The sequence below is a fragment of the Heterodontus francisci genome, chromosome 38 (assembly GCF_036365525.1).
Source record: "Heterodontus francisci isolate sHetFra1 chromosome 38, sHetFra1.hap1, whole genome shotgun sequence".
NCBI classification, from domain to species: Eukaryota; Metazoa; Chordata; class Chondrichthyes; order Heterodontiformes; family Heterodontidae; genus Heterodontus; species Heterodontus francisci.
The window spans coordinates 33,519,336-33,543,227 of NC_090408.1; the positions used below are offsets into that span (position 1 = coordinate 33,519,336).

A 23,892-nucleotide genomic window follows, 5' to 3' on the forward strand; every position below is an offset into this window, starting at 1 on the left:
GGGGTCAAACCAGTGTTTTATAAAGGTTCACTAGAACTTCCTTGCTTTTGTACTCTGTGCCTCTATTTAGAAAGCCCAGGATGCCATATGCCTTTTTAACTGCTTTCTCAACCTGCCCTGCCACCTTCAACAAGTTGTGCACATATATCCCCCATTCCCTCTGCTCCTAGACCCCTTTAGATTTGTATCCTTTATGTTATGTTGCCTCTCCTCATTCTTTCAATCAAAATGCTTACTTGAACTGTCTTACATCAACTTGTCCAGATTACACTATCAACTCCCTATTAAGATGCATACGTGAAAGAATTAAGCCCTACTCATCAAAGTTAAACAGCCAAATCCTGCAGTAACATTTCTTTATTAATATCTGTGATTATATAATTAACAGTATTTTAAAATCAGATGTAAGAGTATCCAGTTCTTGTTCAATGAGGAAATAACATGCCCGGTGAATACCAACAGATCTGGGCAACAACTGAGGAATTAGTTCCAGGGTATGGCATAGTTCACTGACTTGCCAGTTTATCACTAACACCAATGGAGAGCGTGATAGAGTCTCACATACTTTTTTTATACTCTTGACCACACGTGAACTAATATAAGGATTAGTTTTGAATAATACTTGAAACCCACATTGTTCTTTCATATAAAATTTGATTTAAGTACAACATTTCCATGCATGTATCCACACAAAAAGATTCCTTTAGACAGGCATACTTTCAGAAAAGCCTTTGTTAAAATTCATGATGACTCGAAAGCAGGTTGCACATATTTGGTACTGCATTGAAACTCTCTTATTGTTAAATTGAAAGAACTGAAAGCCCCTTTCCAAATTCACAAGGATAAATCTTACTGAATTTTTAGTTTTTTCTTCCGAGCAATGTTACAAAGTTTCTTCAACAGTAGAACTGTCAGCACTGTAACCATTAGCAACAGAGACAACAGGAAGATCATCACATCTACACAATAGTAAGCGTACCAGGGGAGTCGGTAAAATTCTGAACGTAAATGTGCTGCACCTTTGTGTCGTGCAACATACTCAATCCAGAAAATGGCTCTCTCCATTGGAGACTCTGGTTGGTCCCTGTGGAGAGCAGAGAGTTTCTGCATGTTATCCCGATATGATGCATTATTTATGACCTCGTTAATTGCCTGCAATAGATCTGTTGACTGCATGGTTGCAATATCTACCACTTTTGCTGCACCTCGGATTTCAAGTCTCAGTAAATTGTCAAACTGATCAAAAATCAGAGGTATGCCAACTACTGGCACCCCATGATAGATGGCTTCATAAACTCCATTGGTGCCACCATGGGCAATGAAGGCTCGTGTTTTGGGGTGCCCTAGTAGGTCATTCTGAGGGATCCATTTTGCCAGTAGTGTATTGTTTCCTATGTTGGGAGGGATCTTTCCATCATGCCTCCAGATAACTTTCTGAGGTACTTGAGCAAAGGCCTCTGCTATTTTCATTGTAATATGCATTGGCAGAGAGCTGATAATGGTCCCCAATGACATCACAATAATCCCATGTTTCCCTGACGTTTGGATAAACTCTTCAAACTCTGCTGCTAGAGGTTTGGATGGTTTACACTGGAAGCCTCCAATATACACAATATTTGGCATGGTGGGCTTCGGGAATTCAAATATAAAATCTACTCTCATCAGCCACACATCAGCCCTGAGGAGAACAGTCTTGATGTCTGTGTCTGGGCCCAGATATCGATGGCAGAGATCATTGTAAATGGGGAGAATGATAAATTCTGAAGCAGATAGTTGAATAAGGTTTAGGATGACATTTACCATTCTTTGGCGAAAACTCATTTTGTCTGTCAATTGTGAACTGGGGATTGGGATATAGGAAGGTGGTGATGGGGCAAAGAGAAAATGAGCTTCCCCACAGGTCAACCATCGAACATTATACACCAAAGGTACTTTTAAATAATAAGCAAGCATTGGACCAGTACCAAAAGCAGGATCGGTAAGTACTACATCAAAGTTCACATCTTCAAGTTCCCCTAACGTGCCTTTGTTATTGAAAATTGCTGTGATGAGCTCTCTCGTGCAATGATGGTATGAATACAAAACAGACCATAGCTCATATCGTGACTGAACAAAGGCCCATGGTGTCTGGCCATTCGTTAAAGCTGTCAATGTCTTTTGTAGATATCTTTGTATTAAGGTTTCAGTTTCATTTTTGTCAAGACATTGTTGCAGTTGAACAACAATGGATCGATATAGATCAGGCCTCTCTTTGATGTACCAAGCTGTTGAGGAATAAAGCACAGTGATGTTGTGCCCATGAAGTCTCAGTTCTTCTATTAGAATTCTCATATTGACCCAGTGACTTCCATCAACAGGAACAACCAATATATTAGCCCCCTGGGTAATAGGACAAGACAGGGTGATGATGGCAGTAAGAGTACATGCAGTCAGTAATCCACTTTTCCATCCAGGACACTCCATACTGAGAGGGACTGATACCCAGATCCTATTGGAGAAACGAATACAGGTATTGGTAATACCCCATAAATTGGTAATGTGACATTTACGCTGCTTCCAATCCTTTTAATACTCATTCACTATTCTACTTAAACCAAATCAGACTTGTGATCCTGACAGCTTTTGCATGTGAAATCAACATTTTTAATTCCATAGCAGCAAACTGTGTTGGAGTTGCAGCTTGTGACAAGAGTGTCGCAAGTTTCATCAACACCACCAACAACCTGTATTTTTATAGTGCCCATAAAACAACAAAATGTCCCAAGGCACTTCACACGAGCATTATAAAGCAAAATTTGACACCGAACCACATTAGACAATATTAGAGCAGATGGCTAAAAGCTTTGTCAAAGAGGTAGGTTTTAAGTAGTGTTTTAAAGAAGGAAAGCATGGTAGAGGTGCAGGACGTAGAGGGAGGGAATTCCAGTACTTAGGACCTGGGCAGCAATAGGCATGGACTTCAATGGTGGAGCAATTAAAATTGGGGATGCTCAAGAGGCCAGAATTAGATCACCACAGATATCTCTGAGAGTTGTGGAGCTAGAGGAGATTACAGAAATAGCGAGGGGCTTGAAAATAAGTATGAGAATTTTAAAATTGAGGCATTCCTTGTCCAGCAGCCAATGAGTACAGGCTGATGGCTGAATAGGACTAGGTGAGAATAAAGCCAAGGACAGCAGAGTTTTGGATGACCTCAAGTTTACAGGGAGTAAAATGTGGGAGGCCGGCCTGGACTGCATTGCAATAATCAAGTCTACAGGTAACAAAGTCATGGATGAGGGTTTCAGCAGCAGACGATTTGAGGCAGAGTGGAGTCAGGCAATGGTACAGAGGTGGAAATAGATGGTCTTAATGATGGCGTGGATGTGTGGCCAGAAGCTCATCTTGGGGTCAAATATGACACCAAGGCTGCAAACAGACTGGTTCAGCCTCAGACAGTTGCCACAGAGGGGAATGGGGTCAACAGCTTAGGAATGGAGTTTGTAGTGGGCATGAAGGACAGTGGCTTTTGTCTTCCCAACATTTAATTGGTGGAAATTTCTGCTCAACAAGTAATGGACAAGCAGTCTTATAATTTAGCAACTCTAGGAGAGTTGTGATAGGTGTTGGTGAGGTAGAGCTGGGTTTCATCAGCATACATGCGAAAATTAATGTTGTGTTTTCAGATGATGTCACCGAGGGGCAGCACATAGATGAGAAATAGGAGTGGGCTAAGGATAGATCCTTGGGGGGACACCAGATGTAATGGTGTGGGAGCTGCAAGAGGAGCCATTCTGGCTACTGTTACGACCAGGTGCAAAAAGGTGTCGACGGGTCTATTACTATCTTCATCTAGTCTTATAGTAACAGGGTTTAATTTTAAACACACTGTGTTTTGAAATCCCCCTTTGTGAATCCTTGTTCACAATTTCCAATTTAAGGTAAAGAAATGAGCACAAACAGGCTTTCTTTGGTTTAAAGAAGAATGATGAAGTTTATTAAACCTTAAACTTAAAATCTAATACAGTTCATGCCTACAGATATACGACATGCCCATGCTAGCATGCACATGTGATATAAACATGCAGATAAGGACAGAAAAGAGAAGAAAAGTAGAACAGTTTGAGGCAATATCTTGTTGCTGTTTCTCAAGCTCACTGTAGTCCTTGATTGAAGATATGGTCTTGTGATTTGTTGGGGCCCAGTAGTCTTCTTAAAACCTTGTTCACGTAGGAAACCTTTCTCTCTTCGAGTTTACGTGCCTTCATAAGATTCAGTTCCGTGGGGAAGTGTTGGAGGCAGGCAGAGAGGGTTCTGCTTAAGTTCCAGGAGCACAGTCTTCTTCACTCCATGAGCACATGGCTTTCTGTTCAAATCCTTTGTTGGAAGTTCAAATTCTCTGCAACAGCTAGTTAGTCATGTGAATAAAACTGGTCTGACCACTTCTGTGTATTGGGGAAGCAACTGCTGGGTCCCCATTGTTTCAACATTACCTGGTACTATGCAAATATACTTCCAGTCAAGGCTTGCAATTTTAAAGTTTTTGTTCAGGTGGCAAAATAATGTGTGCCTTAGTCTTGGCAGGTGGAGGGGTTTGTCTGACACCACGACTGGATAAGAATGGAAGCAGATGACCGCAGTCCAACCCAGCTGGATGACAGTGGAGAGGTGTCGCAGGAAGATAGTGTCGTCAACCATGTCAAAGACTGCAGACAGGTTGAGGATGAGATGGGATAGTTTAACTTTGTCACAGTCACATCTGTCATTTGTGATTTTGATACAATGTCAGGAATGGAAACCTGATTGGAGGGATTCAAACATGGAGTTCCAGGAAAAATGGGCAGGCAACAACACATTCAAGAACTGTGGACAGAAAAGGGAGGTTAGAGATGGGGCTGTAATTTGCAAGGACGATGGGGTCAAGGATGGGTTTTTTGAGGAGAGCGGTGATGATGGGCAGATTTAAAGAGAGAACTGTTAATAATAGCAGCTTACATGGGGACCTGGGGGGAAAATTGGGTGGTCAGCAGCTTAGTAGAAATAGGGTCAAGGGAGCAGAAGGCGAGTCTCATGGACCAGATGAGCTTGGAGATTACATGAGGGATGATAGGAGAGAAACTAGAAAAAGATACAAGTTCAAGGGTGAGGGGTAGGACAGGGGGGATCTTTAGAGGAATTTTGGCAGGTGGGCTGATGGGAGGGAAGCAGCAGAGGCAGCTGATTGGATAATTTCAATCTTAGTGATAAAGAAATCCATGGGCTCCTCGCACTTATTGTTGGGGGTGAGTGTGGAAGAGGCAGGGGAGAGGATTTTAGGAAGATGATCTGCAGTCGAGAAAAGAAGCTGGAGGTTAGCCTGGAATAGTGAGCAGTTTTAGCAGACGAGAGCAGGACCCAGTAGTGCTTAATGTGGGTCAGCCAGATCTGGCAGTGAGCCCAGGTATAACCCTATACTTAACTTGCTTAATGATTCCTGCCGTCCTTTCACGAAGTTCCAGGTTGTTCCTTACAGCGGGTAGAGACTCTGGGGAACACCCGAGTTATTTTCCAAGGGAGTACAGCAGCTTCTGTCGAGCTCCGGGAACAGCCTTAGCCACGGATGCAGAACAACTTGAGAATCGATCGCAACGCTACTCAGTCCGCTCACTTATCATCAAATGACAATTGTGGGGCGGTCGGTTCAGAGCAGACACATAATTCCACCCAAACACTGTGTGAACGCAGTCTAGCTCCATTTTTGTTTAGAAAATGATATGGACAAAATTATTTATTTATTTTAAGAAGAAACGTTCTTGAACCAGCAGCGAGGTTACAGCTTATGTTAAATTGCAGCAGACTTTTTTTGTGGTGGGGGCGGGGTGGATGTTATCACACGAAATATGATTCTGGTTCCTCCTGTAACGAAAAGTCGCGTTGCCTTTTGTTTATTTTTGTTAGTTCGGTTTTTCCCCCGTTACAATTGTTTCTACAGCCGTTATGGGTCTGAATTCAGGCCACTTACATCCAAAATGTCAGTTTCAGCCTCTAGGTTGTAACATTCTTAAATCATTAAGCCGTAATCGTTTACTGACTGGGGAGCACCATAAAATGCCTTGCGTTCCCGGTGCCTAAAGTTTCGACTATTGGGGGGTCAAAAAAAGTAGAGTCTATTGGTGCAATCGTCCAAAGTCTAACCGAAGGAATTCTGAAACTCAATGGATTTGATACTCAATGATACTTGGTTTGCAATTAGTTTTGTCCTGCCATGAACCAGCTGATAACACTTTTGTCCAATAGTTCTATCTATTATTAACCCTTTTCATTCTGAATTGCTGTGCTCTCATGGAAATGACACTGCGTGGACAAAGCTTTCAAGTACTTTTTATCTCCCAGTTTTAAAATAAGAGCAGAAAATGCTGAATTAGAATAGAAATGGCTAAGACTGAGGAGTGGGAAGTCAGTGCAGGGGTTGGTTTTAAAATAGAAACAAAGTGCTAGAAATACTCAGCATCTGTGAGAGAATCCTCACGTTTCAAGTCTGTGACCTTTCATCAGAAACATTAACTCTGTTTCTCTCTCCAGAGATGCTGCCAGACCTGCTGAGTATTTCCAACACTTACTGTTTTTATTTCAGATTTCCAGCATCTGCAGTATTTTGCTTTTGCTCTAATTGTACACAGGTTGGGCATTCATCCTTGGGTGCTGAATGCTCTAGTCACAATCATAAAGGCACAGGAAATTGCAGGTCTGTTGTATGCTTTAAAGGCTTGTGACTTTTTAATGGGGTTTGTACATTTTGTGGCTCTGGGAGAGCCTGTAGAGAAAACTGTTAACTAAGGCAGCATCTATAGAAGGGGGCCTGCACCACACTGAAGATGTTAGTCTGTCTGCTGGTTCACAATCCATTGTCGCCCAACATGGACATGCCAGAAAATCCTTGTACCAGTAGCTTCAAGATGTAGGATAGGAAAGGCATAATACCAGCTTCTTCATTGCAAACATGTAGTCTGTCCCATTCTTGGATATGAGCTCCACTATCACCAGTTTGCAGCCTGCCCCATAATTGAATACCAGTTGCTCCATCACTAACACACAACCCGTGCCACTGCCAGATGTAAGTTCCTGCATCATCAACAGACAGCCTATGCTGCTCTGCTTCAGCCTTTCCAGCAACTAGCCTCATAGAGCCCAATGTGACGAAAAGACCATTGTGCTTTTCGGTGCCAATTGGCCTGCTTAAAATTAGACCTCCAAACCAGAAAACTTCCCCACAAGCACACCTCAGTCCTCTACCCAATTCTACCACTGGTATACCTGACCTGGGCATTCCATCTCAATGCTGGAAGGAGATACTGAGATTGCTCCTCATGACCTCCAGCTGCAGCAGAATTCTTTTTAATTCTTTCATGGGATTTGGGCATCACTGGCAAAGCCAGCATTTGTTGTCCATCCCTAGTTGCTTTTGACATTTCCATCCCTAAAGGAGATTAGTAAACCAGATGGGTTTTTACAGCAATCAATGATCATGGCACCATTACTGAGACTAGCTTTTAATTCCTTATTTTTAAAATGTATTAATTAAACTTAAATTCCACCAACTGTCATGGTGGGATTTAAACTCGTGTTCCCAGGGCATTAGCCTGGACCTCTGGATTACTACTCCAGTGACATTACCACAACACCACAGTCTCCCCATAATGAAGGAATGAAAAAGGGACAACTCAGAACCTTCTACCTTGCATACTTCACTCTTTGTAAACACTGAAAATCCCATCAATCCATGCAGATAGTTGCTACAGAACTGTGCCCTGAAGGTGGCCCGGCCAAACACATTCTGGTCCTACCCAACCCTCCTGCTACTAGAGTGGTGATAAGACTAAGTATCCCTCTTGACCCAAGCCCATGCATAGTCAGTCTACTGCTAGCTGGAGAATGAACCGCTTCCTTTCAGAAGGCTACTGAGTTCTACTCCTAGCAGCAAGAAGATGTATCCAGTTTATGAGGCACAATCCAACACCCTCTGCTACCAATATGCAATCATAGCACACAGTCTGAGCGCTTAATACATGAGCTGCACAAATAGCTGGGGGCTAATGTTCCACCCTCACTAAACCCAAAAAACTAGACCAATTCTGGGGCTACTTGCTGAGGAGTCTGTCTCACAATAAATAAAGCTAACAAGGACTTGTTGGATCTATAACTTATTGCAGCACCTTACCTCATTACTGGTTAAGGTCCCAGAATCCTTGATAAGGTATTACCCCAGCTTTGGTCACCAAGCATACCTTACGTTGCTGTATAGAAGTAGCTAACTATGTATGACATGGATTTGTTAAGGGAAGGTAGCAGCTGATTAACTTCATTGAATCTTTTGAGTAGGTAACAAGGAGGGTCAATGAGGGGTGTAGTTTCCATAGATTTCAGCAACATAAGAACATAAGAAATAGGGATAGGAGTAGACCATTCGGCCCCTCGAGCTTGCTCCACCATTCAATACAATCATGGCTGATCGCCTGGCTCAATTCTACTTTCCTGCCTGCTCCCTATATCCCTTGACCCCCTGAGAGATCAAGGGCCAGATTTTCACAGCGGGGTCAGGAATCTGACGCCCAGATGAATTTCGGGTCCCGACTCCGTACCTCCAGTGCATCGCTCACGTGACACTATTTTTAAATGCTAATCCCCTAATTGGGCAGGAGGCGAGCTCAGCGCCCAATTAGTGACACTGAGCATCTGTAGAAAGTGGGAGCAACCTGCATGATGCCAGCAGCAAAGGCAAGGGGCAGCCATCATGGAGCTTGCCACTGTCTTGCCGAAGAGAGCAGGCAGCTGCTCAGAGGGACAGCTGCATAAAGGGATGAGACAGAGTGGAAATGGCAAAAACAGAGGTACTGTGCAGGTGCCGCCACAGGATACAGGAGGGCCAGATAACTGTAAACACAAAAAAGACTTTTCCTTCACCCCTGCAGTGAACTCGACAGCTGTGCACTAATGTGCACCAGACTGTTTGGGTTCACCGGAATCTCCATTAAAAATTGCAGTGCCGACCTCCCCAGCCCGTTAACATGCTCCTAAAGGAGCTTAATGGGCCACTAATTGGAGGAAAGTGGATTCCCCATTCCCTCCCCTCGCCATGCCAGCACTTTGAATATTACAAACTGTCCCGGAGGCGCTGGATCCAGAGACGACCTCCAGCGCCGTGATTTTTAAATCGCGCCTGCATCAAGTCCCAACCCCACTGGCATTTGAAAATTGGGCCCCAAAAATCAATCAATCTCATTCTGGAATATATTCAACAATTGAACATCCACAACCCTCTGGGGTACACAATTCCAAAGATTCACAATCCTCTGAGTGAATAAATTTCTCATCTCAGTCCTAAATGATCAGCCCCTTATCCTGAGACTGTGCCCCCGTGTTCTGGATTCGCCAGCCAAGGAAAACAACCTCTCAGTGTCTATATTGTTAAGCCCCTGCCGAATCTTGTATGTCTCAATGAGATCACCTGTCTTTCTTCTAAACTCTAGAGAGTACAGGCTGAATTTACTCAGTGTCTCATCATAGGGCAACCCTCTCATTCCAGAAAACAATCTAATTAACCTGTGCTGTACCACCTCCAAATCAAGTATATCTTTCCTTAAACATGGAGACATACTGCATGCAGTACTCCAGGTGTGGTCTCGCCAAAGCCCTATACAACTGTAGCAAGACTTCCTTATTCTTGTACTCCAATCCCCTTGCAATAAAGGCCAACAAGCCATTTGCCTTCCTAATTGCTTGCTGTACCTGCATTCTAACTTTCTGTGTTCCTTGTACGAGTGCGCCTAAGCCACTCTGAACATCAACATTTAATAGTTTCACTTTTAAAATATATTCTGTTTCTCTATTCTTACTACCAAAATGAATAACCTCATACTTTCCCCACATTATACTCCATCTGCCACTGTGTTGTCCACTCACTTAATCTGTCAATATCTCTTTGCCTCCTCTCACAGCTTACATTCCCGCCTAACCTTGTATGACCGGCAAACTTAGACACATTACTCTTGGTCTGTTCACCTAATTTATTAATGTAGATTGTAAATAGCTGAGGCCCCACCACTTATCTGTGCAGCATTCTACTAGATACAGCCTGCCAACTTGAAAATGCCCTGTTTATCCCTACTCTCTGCTTCCAGTCTGTTAATCAATCCTCCATCCATGCTAATATATTGCCCCAACTCCATGAGCCCTTATCACGCGTATTAACCTTTTGTGTGCATCTTATCAACTGTCTTTCATAAATCCACGTATGCTATCTCTACTGGTTCCCCTTAATCTACCCTACTAGTTAGTTTAGTTTAGTTTAGAGATACAGCACTGAAACAGGCCCTTTGGCCCACCGAGTCCACACCGTCCATCAACCACCTATTTATACTCATCCTACACTAATTCCATATTCCTATCACATCCCCACCTGTCCCTATATTTCCCGACCACCTACCTATACTAGGGGCAATTGCTAATGGCCAATTTACCTATCAACCTGCAAGTCTTTGGCATGTGTGAGGAAACCGGAGCACCTGGAGAAAACCCACGCAGACACAGGGAGAACTTGCAAACTCCACACAGGCAGTACCCAGAATTGAACCCGGGTCGCTGGAGCTGTGAGGCTGCGGTGCTAACCACTGCGCCACTGTGCCGCCCCTCAAGAGTTACATCCTCAAGAAACTCTAATAAATTTGTCAAACACAATTTCCCTTTCATAAAACCATGTGGACTTTGTCTGATAATACTAGGACTTTTTAAGTGCATTGTTAAGACTTCCTTAATAATAGATTCCAGCATTTTCCCAATCACTGATGTCAGGAGAATTGGCCTGTAGTTCCTTGTTTTCTCTCCCTTCTTTCTCGAAAGCAGTGTTACATTTTTGCTAACTTCCAATCCACTATGACTGTTCTAGAATTTTGGAAAATCATAACCAATGCATCTCCAATCTCTGCAGCTACCACTTTTAGAACCCGAGAATGTAGTCCATCAGGTCCTAGGGATTTGTCGGCTTTTAGTCCTTTAGGTTTCTCCAATACTTTTTGTCTGCTGCTATTAATTACCTTAAGTTCGTCACTCTTATTAGCCCCCTGGTTACTCTCTATTTCTGGTATGTAATTTGTAACAGACAACAAATATTTGTTCAATATCTCTGCCATTTACTCATTTCTCAAAATGATTTCTCCTGTCTCTGCCTCTAAGGCATTTGACAATGTCTTACATTGGCAGATTGGTCAGAGAAGTAAAAGCCCATGGAATCTATGGGAAAGTGGCAAATTGGATCCAAAATTGGTTCAGTGGCAGGAAGCAAAGGGTAATGTTACGTGGTATTTTTAGGATTGGAAGATAGTTTCCAGTGGGATTCCACAGGCCTTGGTACTAGTCGCTTGCTTTTTGTGGTATGTATCAATGATTTAGACATAAATATAGGGAGTATGATTAAAAAGTTTGCAGATGATAAAAAAGAATTGTCTGTGTGGTGATAGTGAGGAAGAAAGCTATAGAATGTAGGAAGATATCAATGGACTGTTCCAATAGGCAGAAAAGTGGCAAATGTAATTTAATCCAGAGAAGTGTGCGTTAATACATTTGCAGAAGACAAACATGGCCAATGAGTAGATTATAAATGGTAGGATACCAGGGAATAGAGGGACCTCAGAGTGCATATCCACAGATCCCTGAAGGTAGCAGGACAAGTAGATAAAGTGGTTAAGAAAGCATATAGAAGTATTTCCTTTATTCGCTACGGCATAGAATATAAGATCAGGGAGGCTATTCTGGAACTGTATAAAACACTAGTTAGACCACAGCTAGAGTACTGCGTACAGGTCTGGTTACTGCATTACAAGGAGGATGTGAGCGCACTAGAGAGGGTACGGAGGTAACTTATAAGGATGTTGCCAGGAATGGAGAATTTTAGCTTGCAGGAAAGAGTGGATAGGCTGGGGTTATTTTCTTTGGAAAAGAGAATGTTGAGGGGAGAACTAATTGAGATGTATAAAATTATCAGGGGCCTAGATAGAGTGAATAGGAGGGACTTACTTCCTTTGGCAGAGAGGTCAACGTACAGAAGGCATTGATTTAAAGTAATTGTTGGAAGGATTAGAAGGGAGTTGAGGAGGAATTTTTCCCCCAGAGAGTGGTAGGGTTCTGGAACTCACTAGCCAAAAGGGTGGGAAAGCCAGAAACCCTAATCACATTTTAAAAAATACTTGGACATACACTTTAAGTGCTGTAACCTACAAGGCTACAAACCAAGAGCTGGAAGGTGGGATTAGTTGGATAACTCTTTTTCGGCTGGCACAGACACTATAGGCTGAAAGGCCTTCTTTTGTCCCATACATTTGCTAAGTTTCTGTGAACCTTATTGTGTTTACCCTGATGCATCCTGAAAAAGGCACCATCACAGGTATTCTGTATGGAACCATTTGGGAAAACATCGTGTCTAAAATAATTAAAGGAATAAAAAATTAAAACAACGGTTGATCAAGTAAAATTTCATTCTGTACTGGCTCTCTGCATTCACTCTCTCTCACCTTGACACCCATGTGAACTTGTTTTTACTGCTACTGTTTAACAGAAAAAGGCTAAAGGGTAGATTTCCACCGTAGATAAGTTCTTGTCATGTGCCACATTGATATATTAAGTTTCTTCAATAGCCACATGTTAGCTTGTTATGACAAGTGCTGCTCTGAAACATCAGCTCTTCAATCAGTATGTTTAGTTTTGAGATACAGCGCTGAAACAGGCCCTTCGGCCCACCGAGTCTGTGCCGACCATCAACCACCCATTTATACTAATCCTAATAATTCCATATTCCTACCACATCCCCACCTGTCCTGATATTTCCCTACCACCTACCAATACTAGGGGCAATTTATAATGGCCAATTAGGGCGGCACAGTGGCGCAGTGGTTAGCACCGCAGCCTCACAGCTCCAGCGACCCGGGTTCAATTCTGGGTACTGCCTGTGTGGAGTTTGCAAGTTCTCCCTGTGTCTGCGTGGGTTTCCTCCGGATGCTCCGGTTTCCTCCCACAAGCCAAAAGACTTGCAGGTTGATAGGTAAATTGGCCATTATAAATTGCCCCTAGTATAGGTAGGTGGTAGGGAAATATAGGGACAGGTGGGGATGTGGTAGTAATGTGGGATTAGTGTTCTTTTGGGCCTCCTTATCTCGAGAGACAATGGATACGCGCCTGGAGGTGGTCAGTGGTTTGTGAAGCAGCGCCTGGAGTGGCTATAAAGGCCAATTCTGGAGTGACAGGCTCTTCCACAGGTGCTGCAGAGAAATTTGTTTGTTGGGGCTGTTGCACAGTTGGCTCTCCCCTTGCGCCTCTGTCTTTTTTCCTGCCAACTACTAAGTCTCTTCGACTCGCCACAATTTAGCCCTGTCTTTATGGCTGCCCGCCAGCTCTGGCGAATGCTGGCAACTGACTCCCACGACTTGTGATCAATGTCACACGATTTCATGTCGCGTTTGCAGACGTCTTTATAACGGAGACATGGACGGCCGGTGGGTCTGATACCAGTGGCGAGCTCGCTGTACAATGTGTCTTTGGGGATCCTGCCATCTTCCATGCGGCTCACATGGCCAAGCCATCTCAAGCGCCGCTGACTCAGTAGTGTGTATAAGCTGGGGATGTTGGCCGCTTCAAGGACTTCTGTGTTGGAGATATAGTCCTGCCACCTGATGCCAAGTATTCTCCGAAGGCAGCGAAGATGGAATGAATTGAGACGTCGCTCTTGGCTGGCATACGTTGTCCAGGCCTCGCTGCCGTAGAGCAAGGTACTGAGGACACAGGCCTGATACACTCGGACTTTTGTGTTCCGTGTCAGTGCGCCATTTTCCCACACTCTCTTGGCCAGTCTGAACATAGCAGTGGAAGCCTTACCCATGCGCTTGTTGATTTCTGCATCTAGAGACAGGTTACTGGTGATAGTTGAGCTGGGATTAGTGTAGGATTAGTATAAATGGGTGGTTGATGGTCGGCACAGACTCGGTGGGCCGAAGGGCCTGTTTCAGTGCTGTATCTCTAAACTAAACTAAACTAAACATCAACCAGCAAGTCTTTGGCATGTGGGAGGAAACCGGAGCACCCGGAGGAAACCCACGCAGACACAGGGAGAACTTGCAAACTCCATACAGGCAGTACCCAGGATTGAACCCGGGTCGCTGGAGCTGTGAGGCTGCGGTGCTAACCACTGCGCCACTGTGCCGCCCAGTATGTAGCCTGCCCTTTCCTTAGATACCAGCTTTTGCATCACCAACACACAGCCTGTCCCACTCACAAGTACTGTTTCTTCCACCCCAGTTCTTTTGTGATCCCGGCCATTATACACAGCAGCAAGAACTGTAACTTTAGAAAAATTGGCAAAATTAAAGTCCATCAAAGCAAAAATGGTGAATCTTAATTATGCTGGCACTAGCAAAAGGGAGCAAATAAGTTATTTTTTTGTAACAATTATCCCCAATTTAGCATTATGGACAAAGATGAAAGACATTTAATTTTTTGTTATTCATTCATGGAATGTCGGTGTCACTGGCTAGGCCAGCATTTATTGCCATCCCTAATTGCCCTTCACTAAGAGGCTTGCTAGGCCATTTCAGAGGGCATTTAAGAGTCAACCACATTGCTGCAGGTCTGGAGTCACACGTAGGCCAGACCAGGGAAGGACGGCAGATTTCCTTCCCTAAAGGACATCAGTAACCCAGATGGGATTTTAGAACAATCAACAATAGTTTCTTGGGCAACAATGGTTTCATGGGCACCATTAGACTAGCTTTTTAATTCCAGATTTTTATTAATTAGATTCAAATTTCACCATCTGCCATAGTGGAATGTGAACCCATGTCCCCAGAGCATTAGCCTAGGACTCTGGATTAATAGTGCAGTGACAATATTACTTTGCCAACGCCTCCCCAAGGACAATACAAAGAAGGGTTGACGTTGCCATCCCCAGAACTGATCACATATCTCTGACAGAGTGAGCCTGTGCCTGAACCTCTCTGAAAACTGAAATGGAATGTGGTTCATACAGAACACCTACACTGATAATTTGCTGAGTTGCTGATTATTACTCTTCATGCCATGCACATGGTAGTTAATAAATCAAACCAAAATGACTGCATCACAAATGATTACAAACCATTAAATAATCCATGTTAATATCTAAAATCTGTCCCTCCCTGTGGAACAGAAGTTCTACATTTTTCTAAGTAATGACAGATTTCAGACACCACACAGAAGTGAGATCTAAGTGAAGTGAGTTCAAAAAGACATTCAAAGAACAAAGAACAGTACAGCACAGGAACAGGACATTCGGCCCTCCAAGCCTGCGCCGATCTTGATGCCTGCCGAAACTAACACCTTCTGCACTTCCGGGGCCCATATCTCTCTATTCCCTTCCTATTCATATATTTGTCAAGACGTCTCTTAAACGTCGCTATCGTATCTGCTTCCACCACCTCCCCTGGCAGCAAGTTCCAGGCACTCACAACCCTCTGTGTAAAATACGTGCCTCGCACATCCCCTCTAAACTTTGCCCCTCGCACCTTAAACCTATGTCCCCTAGTAACTGACTCTTCCACCCTGGGAAAAAGCTTCTGACTATCCACTCTGTCCATGCCGCTCATAACTTTGTAAACCTCTATCATGTCGCCCCTCCACCTCCGTCGTTCCAGTGAAAACAATCCAGTGTTTTTCCAACCTCTCCTCATAGCTAATGCCCTCCAGGCCAGGCAACATCCTGGTAAACCTCCTCTGTACCCTCTCCAAAGCCTCCACGTCCTTCTGGTAGTGTGGCGACAAGAATTGCACGCAATATTCTAAGTGTGGCCTAATTAAGGTTCTGTACAGCTGCAACATGACTTGCCAATTTTTATACTCTATGCCCCGACCGATGAAGGCAAGCATGCCGTATGCCTTCTTAGTTTAGTTTAGTTTAGAGATACAGCACTGAAACAGGCCCTTCGGCCCACCGAGTCTGTGCCGACCATCAACCACCCATTTATACTAATCCTACACCAATCCCATATTCCTACCACATCCCCACCTGTCCCTATATTTCCCTACCACCTAACTATACTAGGGGCAATTTATAATGGCCAATTTACCTACCAACCTGCAAGACATTTGGCTTGTGGGAGGAAACCGGAGCACCCGGAGAAATCCCACGCAGACACAGGGAGAACTTGCAAACTCCACACAGGCAGTACCCAGAATTGAACCCGGGTTGCTGGAGCTGTGAGGCTGCGGTGCTAACCACTGCGCCACTGTGCTGCCCCTTGACTGCCTTATCCACCTGCATTGCCACTTTCAGTGACCTGTGGACCTGTACGCCCAGATCTCTCTGCCTGTCAATACTCCCAAGGGTTCTGCCATTTACTGTATACCTCCCACCTGCATTAGATCTTCCAAAATGCATTACCTCACATTTGTCCAAATTAAACTCCATCTGCCATTTCTCCGCCCAAGTCTCCAACCGATCTATATCCTGCTATATCCTCTGACAATCCTCATCATTATCCGCAACTCCACCAACCTTTGTGTCGTCCGCAAACTTACTAATCAGACTAGCTACATTTTCCTCCAAATCATTTATATATACCACAAACAGCAAAGGTCCCAACACTGATCCCTGCGGAACACCACTAGTCACATCCCTCCATTCAGAAAAACACCCATCCACTGTTACCCTCTGTCTTCTATGACCGAGCCAGTTCTGTATCCATCTTGCCAGCTCACCTCTGATCCCGTGTGACTTCACCTTTTGCACCAGTCTGCCATGCGGGACCTTGTCAAAGGCTTTACTAAAGTCCATATAGACAACATCCACCGCCCTTCCCTCATCAATCATCTTCGTCACTTCCTCAAAAAACTCAATCAAATTAGTGAGACACGACCTCCCCTTCACAAAACCATGCTGTCTCTCGCTAATAAGTTCGTTTGTTTCCAAATGGGAGTAAATCCTGTCCCGAAGAATCCTCTCTAATAGTTTCCCTACCACTGACGTAAGGCTCACCGGCCTATAATTTCCTGGATTATCCTTACCACCCTTCTTAAACAAAGGAACAACATTGGCTATTCTCCAGTCCTCTGGGACCTCACCTGTAGCCAATGAGGATGCAAAGATTTCTGTCAAGGCCCCAGCAATTTCTTCCCTTGCCTCCCTCAGTATTCTAGGGTAGATCCCATCAGGCCCTAGGGACTTATCTACCTTAATGCTTTGCAAGACGCCCAACACCACCTCCTTTTTGATAATGAGATGACTGAGACTATCTGCACTCCCTTCCCTAGGCTCATCATCCACCAAGTCCTTCTCCTTGGTGAATACTGATGCAAAGTATTCATTTAGCACCTCACCCATTTCCTCTGCTCCACACATAGATTCCCATCTCTGTCCTTGAGTGGGCCAACCCTTTCCCTGGTTACCCTCTTGCTCTTTATATATGTATAAAAAGCCTTGGGATTTTCCTTAATCCTGTTTGCCAATGACTTTTCATGACCCGATTTAGCCCTCCTGGGAATCAGTAAAATTCTGAGTGTAAATGTGTTGCACCTTTGTGTCGTGCAACATAGTCAATCCAGAAAATGGCTCTCTCCATTCGAGATTCTGGTTGGTCCCTGTGGAGAGCAGAGAGTTTTTGCATGTTACCCCGATAAGATGTGTTGTTTATGGCCTCATTAAGTGCCTGCAATAGATCTGTTGACTGCATGTTTGCAATATCTACCACTTTTGCTGCACCTCGGATTTCAAGTCTAAGTAAGTTGTCACACTGGTCAAAAATCAGAGGTATGCCAACTACTGGCACACCATGATAGAAGGCTTCATAAATTCCATTCGTGCCACCATGGGCAATGAAGGCTCGTGTTTTGGGGTGCCCTAGTAGGTCATTCTGAGGGATCCATTTTGCCAGTAGTGTATTATTTCCTGTATTGGGAGGGATCTTTCCATCATGCCTCCAAATAACTTTCTGAGGTACTTGAGCAAAGGCCTCTGCTATTTTCATTGTTAGGGTTAGTATAAATGGGTGGTTGTTGGTCGGCACAGACTCGGTGGGCCGAAGGGCCTGTTTCAGTGCTGTATCTCTAAATAAAAAATAAAATAAATAAATATGCATTGGCAGAGAGCTGACAATGGTCCCCAATGACATCACAATAATCCCATGTTCCCCTGATGTTTGGATAAACTCTTCAAACTCTTCTGCTCGAGGCTTGGGTGGTTTACACTGGAAGCCTCCAATATACACAATATTTGACATGGCAGGCTTCAGGAATTCAAATATAAAATCTACTCTCATCAGCCACACATCTGCCCTGAGGAGAACAGTCTTGATGTCTGTGTCTGGGCCCAGATATCGATGGCAGAGATCATTGTAAATGGGCTGAATGATAAATTCTGAAGCAGATAGTTGAAGAAGATTTAGGATGACAATTTGTATTCTTTGGCAAAAGTCCATTTTGTCCATCCATTGTGATATAGAAACTGGGACGTAGGAAAGTGGTGAAGGGGCAAAGAGGAAATGAGCTTCCACGTTGATGGCCAATCGAATATTATACACCAAAGGTAATTTCAAATAATAAGCAAGCATTGGAGCAGTGCCAAAAACAGGATTTGTAAGTATTAAGCCAAAGTTCACATCTTCAAGTTGCCTTAACACACCTGTTACAGAGAGGTGGTAAGTGGTGTGGGTGGCTTCCACTTTTCAATTCCCAACTGGCCGCAATTGTGTTTTGTTAAAAATGGTGCGTTCGTCCCTGAGTGTTTTTAAGGTCAAATGAACAGACAAATTATATGTTTTCTCATAGGTTAAAAAAAACTATTTATTTCTTAAAACAATTCCCGAAATGGTCGCAGCCTTCACCCACTCACACATTCACTCACGTGCATACTTAAGAATAGATAGATAGAGAGAAAAGGGTTGGATGCAATTTTAATGTTCAAGGTGATATAAGAGTTTGTGGTTTACAGAATATTATTGAATTGTCTTGGGAAGAAAAGTCATTTTTAAAGGCACAGGCCTGGTTGTTTGCAATCTTGAATTTGTTGAGGTGTTTAGATTAGATTAGAGATACAGCACTGAAACAGGCCCTTCGGCCCACCGAGTCTGTGCCGACCATCAACCACCCATTTTTATACTAATCCTACACTAATCCCATATTCCCAACAAACATCCCCACCTGTCCCTATATTTCCCTACCACCTACCTATACTAGTGACAATTTATAATGGCCAATTTACCTATCAACCTGCAAGTCTTTTGGCTTGTGGGAGGAAACCGGAGCACCCGGAGAAAACCCACGCAGACACAGGGAGAACTTGCAAACTCCACACAGGCAGTACCCGGAATCGAACCCGGGTCCCTGGAGCTGTGAGGCTGCGGTGCTAACCACTGCGCCACTGTGCCGCCCGTTCTAGTGGTTAAAACTCAGCCCAAAGCTGGTGGTGTGAATTTGGTTTACCTTCAGAGATGGAGAGTCTCAAAGTCACTTTGTACTTTCTCTGCTGCAGTGGTGGTTCAGTTTTTGTTCAGCAGGGTTCTTCTGCTTGGCTGGATCGTGCTCCCAGACTCTAGCTGGAAACTGGCTTTCTGTGGCCTTGGCTTGAGCTCTTTCCCTCTCTCCAGAGAGTTACTTTTTAAAGTCAAGATCCATCAGGTTTGATTTTCTGTTAGGTACACATGGCCCTCTCCGCTGTGTGACCACACAATGGACCAGGATATGGAAATCTTGGCTATCCATAGATGACTAAATGGATAATAAAAGCAAAATACTGCGGATGCTGGAAATCTGAAATAAAAACAAGAAATGCTGGAAATACTCAGCAGGTCTGGCAGCATCTGTGGAAAGAGAAGCAGAGTTAACGTTTCGGGTCAGTGACCCTTCTTGAGAACTGGCAAATATTAGAAATGTCAAAGGTTATAAGCAAGTGAGGCGGGGGTGGGGCAAGAAATAACAAAGGAGAAGGTGTAGATTGGACAAGGCCACATAGCTGACCAAAAGGTCATGGAGCAAAGGCAAACAATATGTTAATAGTGTGTTGAAAGACAAAGCATTAGTACAGATAGGATGTTAACGGACTGAATATTGAACAGCAGCAAGTACAAACATGAAAAAAAGTGAGTAAGCAAACCAAACAAACTAAGATGAAATAACTAAAAATAAAAGTAAAATGGGGGGCCCGTCATGCTCTGAAATTATTGAACTCAATGTTCAGTCCGGCAGGCTGTAGTGTGCTTAATTGGTAAATGAGATGCTGTTCCTCGAGCTTGCATTGATGTTCACTGGAACACTGCAGCAATCCCAGGATAGAGATGTGAGCATGAGAGCAGGGGGGAGCGCTGAAATGACAAGCAACCGGAAGCTCAGGTCCTGCTTGCGGACTGAGCGGAGGTGTTCAGACCAAACGCAGACTGGGTGACTGCTTTGCAGAACACCTCCGCTCAGTCCACAAGCAAAACCCTGAGCTTCCGGTAGCTTGTCATTTCAACACTCCCCCCTGCTCTCATGCTCACATCTCTATCCTGGGATTGCTGCAGTGCTCCAGTGAACATCAATGCAAGCTCGAGGAACAGCATCTCATTTACCGATTAGGCACACTACAGCCTGCCGGACTGAACATTGAGTTCAATAATTTCAGAGCATGACGGGCCCCCCATTTTACTTTTATTTTTAGTTATTTTTTCTTTTTTTCTTTTTTACATTTTATTACATTTTTTTTATGTTTATTTCATTTCATCTTAGTTTGTTCAGTTTGCTTACCCATTGTTTTTTTTCAGGTTTGCACTTGCTGCTGTTCAATCTTCAGTCCGTTAACACCTTATCTGTACTAATGCTTTGTCTTTAAACACACCATTAACATATTGTTTGCCTTTGCTCCATGACCTTTTGGTCAGCTCTGTGGCCTTGTCCAATCTACATCTTCTCCTTTGTTATCTCTTGCCCACCCCCGCCTCACTTGCTTATAACCTGTGACATTTCTTATATTTGCCAGTTCCGAAGAAGGGTCACTGTCCCAAAACGATGACTAAATGGGATCCATTCTGTTATAATGATGCTACTTGACACCTATTTATTTTAGTTTGGGCTGTGAGTCAGTCTGTTTCCAGAAACTTTTGTTAGTTTATTCATGTAGATAGAAATCGCCAGTTTGCAATGGTGCTCCTTTCAATTTCATTGGATTCTCCCCAGAGCTATTTCAGACACAGTTAATGAGTTTCATCTTGGCAGACAGGTTTGTTGATTTCCAGTGTAGGAGAGGTCACATGACCACAGCTCTAATTTGTCAAGTGTGACTCACCGACTTTCCTTTTAGCCTCCAGCATTCGAGCCTGGGGTAACCCATTTTTGTGCAGCGGGAGCACACTGGTCTGTGGATTATCTCTTTGTGGGCTGGGTGTGGATTATTCGCACCCTCATTTGTACTTCCTTTCTGGGTGTGGCTCCCTTTCTATACAATCTCCCGTCTTATCTTCCCACTGATTTTAGAGTGGCTTTGAAAGGGTCTGCCTGACTTGCCAGGCCTATGCGAGAGGTCATAGCTATTGTGGTCTCTCTAGCTGTGCGGACTCTCTGCTAAGTGCGTTCTCAGGTTGAGGGTGTAGGCAACTTCTGAATTCCTCCAGCAATATTAGCTCATGTAATTCATCATAGGTGCGCTGTATTTTTACATATCAAACCCACCAGTTGAAAGCTATTTGCTTTCGCCTTTCCAATTCTAGATATCTCTGCACGGGTTTCTTTCGAGCATTCTTGAATTGCTGGCGATATGCCTCTGGGACCAACTCACATGCACTAAGGATGGCAGCTTTGGTCTGCTCGTAATTAGCAGACATTTCAGGGGTCAGCATAGAATAGACGTCTTGAGCCTTCCCTGCTAACTGACCCTGAATCATGAGGGTCCACAGTTCTTGGGCCATCGTCGTTGTTCCACTCCATGCTCTTGTGGTTTAGTTTAACAGTTGACTTTGACTTTTTATTTTCATAATTCCTCCAATTCATTGTTTATTTCATCACAGCTTTCTGTGCACGACACAATCTTGTTTACAAATTTTGCTGTGCTTAATTCTCTAGTGCAACTATGACATGCATGCATAGAAGACTCTATCTCATATTGGAGCTGAAAAAAGCCCCATGGTGTCCAGCCATTTTGTAAGGCTGCCAGTATCTATTGTAGAAAATTTTGTGTAATGCCTTCAGCTTCAGTTTTGCCATATGTTCCTTGCAGTTGAACCACAATGGATCGATATAAATCAGGCCTCTCTTTGATGTACCAAGCTGTTGACAAGTAAAGCACCGTGATATTGTACCCATGAAGTCTCAGTTCTTCTATTAGAATTCTCATATTGACTCAATAATTTCATCAATAGGAACAACCAATATATTAGCTCCCTGGGTGTTTGGGCAAAACAGCGTGATGATGATAGCAAAAACACATGCAACCTGTAATCTGCTTTTCCATCCAGGGCACTCCATATTGACAGGAAATTATATCCAGATCCTATTGGAAAATTAAATAGAAATATTGGTGATAAAACATAAATTTGCAACGGGCATTTCTGAAAATTTTGTGCCTTTATTACCCGTTCAGGGTTTGACTTTAACCAAATTGAGCCTGTGGTCCAGTGGGCCTTCCCACACAGAAGCACAATTTTGGATGCTGCAGCAGCAAATTGTGTTCGATTTGTAGCTCATAACCAGGCAGCAGCAAACTTCAACATGACCATGCAGCAGATATTTCCATCACACTGATCAAGGAAAAACGGGTACCAGCACAATGCACCAGGGATATTACATTCTAAGACGATAGAACAGGGGGATGGAAATTCCAACAGAATGCCTATTTCTGGCACAGTCCTTCAGGGTTAATCAAGTTCCTCCACAGTGCACCAGAACCAGCAATTTCCAGCACAATGCAATGGGAGCAGTAAGTTCCAGCACAGTGATCCTGTGTTTGCTGTCTTGGTGAGTTATTAGTTTCAGCTGTCCTATCATGGATGTCAGATTCTGCCTCAGGGTGAGTAGGGAAATCACCTGAGCCACCTGTGTAGGCCTACATCATTCAGAAGTGCAACAGCTATAGTAGAGCTCTGGTCACTGTCTTCTGTCTGAAACGGATGTTGTGTGAAGTGGGAAAGAGAGGAAAGCTGTAAATCACAATGCCACCTGGTTTAACTAATGTTGCCTTTGTCGGAAGGAGGGGGGAAAAGTATGCGGTGAAGAGCAGTTTGAATCTGCCAGATTGCTTTGTGTGGATCAGTCTTGCATTTATTTTACAAAGTAAAAAGATTACAAACATGCAGCTCCTCATTCAAACCTTCACCCAATTTCAGTAAGTGTCTCCCTAAATATACTCAAGTAAGACCCTAATTAACACCCTTCACTTGCATACCAATTAGGAAGCAATTTTTCACACAAAGTGTAGTGAAAATCTGGAACTCAGTCTCACAAAAGACTGTGGGTCATTTGAAAGTCTCAAAAACGTGATGGATAATTTTTTGTTAGGTAAGGGTATTATGATGAAAACCACACCTACCAAAAATGGGACATATTAATTTCATCATAAGTAACATTTTTGAACTGTGACTTGATTTAAAATAACTTTTTTAATGAGACCACAGCAGCGTCTGAAAACATGGCTGCACATTTGCATTCTAAAACACAGTTGAATGAGACAATGGAACTGCTCGCTGATTCAATACGAGATGAAGTTTGATCAAGAGATATTGAATGTGTAAAAGGCCAGCATTCCACCAATCCCCCGCCCCCCCCCCCCCTCCGCCCCCCACAACTGAGAGTGTCTGCCAAGCTTGGGGGAAAATCCACAAACCTTGCCAGGCAAGTTGTTCCACATAAGGAGCTAGTCACATGACTACCCTGCTGGCCAACTTGGAGTTTTTTGAATTG

The 23,892-nt window shown here is 43.7% G+C and overlaps 2 pseudogenes; both read right to left on the reverse strand.

The window, feature by feature from the left end:
* Positions 1 to 317: 317 nt before the first annotated feature.
* LOC137352517 (UDP-glucuronosyltransferase 2A1 pseudogene) lies at positions 318 to 5,638 on the reverse strand (annotated as a pseudogene).
* Positions 5,639 to 17,513: 11,875 nt separating this feature from the next.
* Positions 17,514 to 22,473, reverse strand: LOC137352518 (UDP-glucuronosyltransferase 2A1-like; annotated as a pseudogene).
* Between the last annotated feature and the right edge of the window lie 1,419 nt (positions 22,474 to 23,892).